This window comes from Macaca fascicularis, chromosome 4, assembly GCF_037993035.2.
Source record: "Macaca fascicularis isolate 582-1 chromosome 4, T2T-MFA8v1.1".
NCBI lineage: Eukaryota > Metazoa > Chordata > Mammalia > Primates > Cercopithecidae > Macaca > Macaca fascicularis.
Window position 1 is genome coordinate 26406038 of NC_088378.1, and position 3781 is coordinate 26409818.

Below are 3781 nucleotides of genomic sequence, written 5' to 3' on the forward strand. Positions count from 1 at the left end.
TATTTCAGACTTGGATAGGGCCTGCAGCCTTTCTTTTGGCTAATTTCTCTTTTTTGGAATGGTAATACTTATCCAATATCTGCACCCCCATTGTATCTTGGGAGTAAATACTTTGAATTTTAGAAGCTTATTGGTGGAAGAGACCTGCCTTGTCTCAGAAGGGCTTTGTACTTTTGAATGATGCTGGTATTAAGATTTTTTGGGAGAATATTGGCAGAGGATGATTGTATTTTGAAATGTGAGAACATAAGATTTCAGGTTCCGGGGCAGAATGATACAGTTTGCATGTGGTCTCCTCTAAAACTCATGTTAAATTATAATCCCCAGTGTTGGAGGTAGGACATGGTGGGAGATAACTGGATCATTGGGGCAGATTTCTCATGAATGTTAGTGCCATCCACTTGGTGCTGTCCTTGTGATAGTGAGTTCATAACAATATCTGGATGCTTAAGTGTAGCATCTTCCCCCTCATTCTCATCTGCTCTTGCTATGTGAGATGCCAGGTCCCCCACTGGCTTCTGCCATCATTGTAAGTTACCTGAGGCCTCACCAGAAGCTGAGCAGATGCCTTGCACCATGCTTCTTATACAACTTGCAGAATTGTGAACCAATTAAACCTTTTTACTTTATAAATTACTCAGTCGCAGGTATTTCTTTACAGCAAATTAGACAATAGGTTAACACAGAAATAGTTGAATTCACTATTACAGTTGGAGACTTCAACACTCCTCTATCAGAAATGAGGAGATCCATCAAGCAGAAAATCAGGGAGTCAACGGAGAAAACTGATGAAACCAGAAGCTGGTTTTTGAAAGATGAAATCAGTAAACCTCTGACAAGCCAGACTAAGAGAGACAAAAATTAATATCAGAGATGAAAGAGGGGATATCACTGCAGATCCCATGAACATTTACAAGGGTAATAAAGGAATATCACAAACAATTGTATGCCTACAAATTTGATAACCTACATGACAAAGTCCTTGAAACACACAACCTGCCAAAACTCACACCAGAAGAAATAGATACTCCAAATACACCTGTATCTATTTTAAAAATTGAATCTATTGCCTTCACAAACAAAATGCTAGACTGAGATGGGTTCACTGGTGAATTCTAAAAATGATACTAATTCTGTAGAAACTCTTTCAGAAGGTAGAAGCAGAGGGAATGCTTCCTAATTCATTCTATGAGGCCTAAAACCAAAACCAGACAAAAATATCACAAGAAAACTACAAAATAGTATCTTTAATTAACATAGATGTAAAAATCCTCAATAAAGTATTAGCAAATCCAATTCAACAATGTATAAGAATTACACACCAGGATCAAGAAGGATTCATCCCAGATATGCAAGGCTGGTTCAAATATTGAAAATGAACTAATAGAATCTATCACACAAAGAAACTCAAGAAAAATCATATGATCACATCAATAGATCCAGAAAAAATATGACAAAATCCAAAACCCATTCATGATAAAAATTTTCCATAAACTAGGCTGGGCGCAGTGGCTCACACCTGTATTCCTAGCACTTTGGGAGGCTGAAGCAAGCAGATCACTTGAGGTCAGGAGTTCAAGACCAGCCTGGCCAACACGGTGAAACCATGTCTCTAATAAAAATACAAAAAATTAGCTGGGTGTGGTGGTGGGCACCTGTAATCCCAGCTACTTGGGGGGCTGTGGCAGAATTGCTTGAACCCAGGAGGTGGAGGTTGCAGTGAGCCGAGATCGTGCCACTGCACTCCAGCCTGGGTGACAGAGAGGCTCCATCTCCAAAAAAAAAAAAAAAAAATCTCCAATTCTCTGTAAACTAGGAATGGAGGGGAACTTTCTCAACCTAATAAAGAATATTTACCAAAGATCCCCACCAGTAACATCATATTTAATGGTGAGAAATTTAGCAGTTTTCCTACTAAGGAGGAAGGCAAAGATGTTTCTTTTCACTATTTTCAACATTATAATGGAAGTCCTGGTTAATGCAATAAAACAAAAAAAGGAAATAAAAAGTATACTACTTGGGAAAGGAGATATAACATTAACATTGTCTCTGCTAGCCGATGACATGATGAAAATCCAAAAGAATCGATCGCAAATCTCCTAGAACCTATATGCAATTCAAGGTTGCGGGATACAAGGTTATTATATGAAAGTAAACTGCTTTCTTATATAACAGTAATAACTCAAATTTGAAGTTAAAACCCAATGCCATTTCTATTAGCACCCCAAAATGAAGTATTTAGGTAAAAATTAAGAAAATATACATAAGATCTACATGAGAAGAACTATAAACCTGATTAAAGAAATCAAAGACCCAAATAAATGGAGATTTCATATTCATGGATAGGAAGACTCAATATTGTCAAGATGTCAGTTCTTCCCAACCTGATCTATAGACTCAATGTAATCCCAGTTAAAATCCCAGCAATATTTTGTGGATATTTGATAAACTGATTTTAAAGCTTATCTGCAGAGGCAAACAACCTGCAATAGCAAACACAATATTGAAGGAGAAAATCAACATTGGAGGAGGAATGATTGATAGTACTTATCCTCAAGATTTAATATAAAGGTATAATAATCAAGATAGTGTGGTATTGGCAAAAAAAATAGACAAATGATCAATGAAACAGAACAGAGTTCAGAAACAGACTCTAGTCAACTGATACCTAGCAAAAGGACAAAGGCAATATGATGTAGTAAAAGCAGTCTTTTTGACAAATGATGCTGGAACAACTGGACATCTACATGCAAAAAAATGAATCTAGACACAGACTTTCCACCCTTCACAAAAATTAACTCAAATGGATCACAGAACTAAATGTAGAAGTATACAACTCCTAAAAGAAAACAGAAGAAAATTTAGATGGTCTTGTGTTTGACAGTGGCATTTTAGATACAACACGAAAGGCATAATCCATGATCCACAAGGCTCTCTCCCCTCCCATCCCTGACCCCAAACAACCATTAATCTGTTCTTCGTTTCTATAACTGTATCATTACATGGATGCTATATAAATGGAATTATATCATATGTGATCTTTAGGGATTGGATTTTTTTAAAACCCAGCATTCATGTTGTTGCATGTACTAATGGTTCATTCCTTTTTCAAGTAGTATTCTATGGTACAGGTTTACCAGTATGTTTATTCATCCATTGAAGGGCATCTGGGTTGTTTCCAGTTTTGTTTGTTACAAATAAAACTGCTATGAACATTTATGTACAGGTTTTTATGTGAACATAAGATTTTATCTGGAATAAATGCTCAAGACAGTTACGGGCATTGTGCTACTCATAATGTTGGAGAAAGACCACTTGACAAGAATTATGGAATAAAATATACTAAAGCTTGGTAACTAATATGGGTTGGAGTATTTTATCAGTAAAAGTACAGTCTTTTTTAGTAAGGAAGGGAAATTTTTATACTATCTGAAGTATCTGCGAAAGAAGACAAGCCTCAAAACTGGCAACCAGAAAAAAATAGCTGGAAGACACAGTAGATGTAGAATATCCACTGAACATATTCATATTCTTCAAACTAAACTGGTCCATATACCGAAGACTCTTCAGGGGAAGACTGCCTCTTTACCTCTGAGATCCTACTTCTGGGGTCACTTATAGACAACCAAAGGGTAACAACCTCCTTCTAGACAATTTAATTATCATTACAGAAAACAGGCAGTTACTTTCTAGTGCCAGCTCCTTTTTCACATAGGAAGAAAGATCTAAATGTTATTATGGCCACGTAAAGTTAAGCTGCTAAATAATCAGTACACTATCA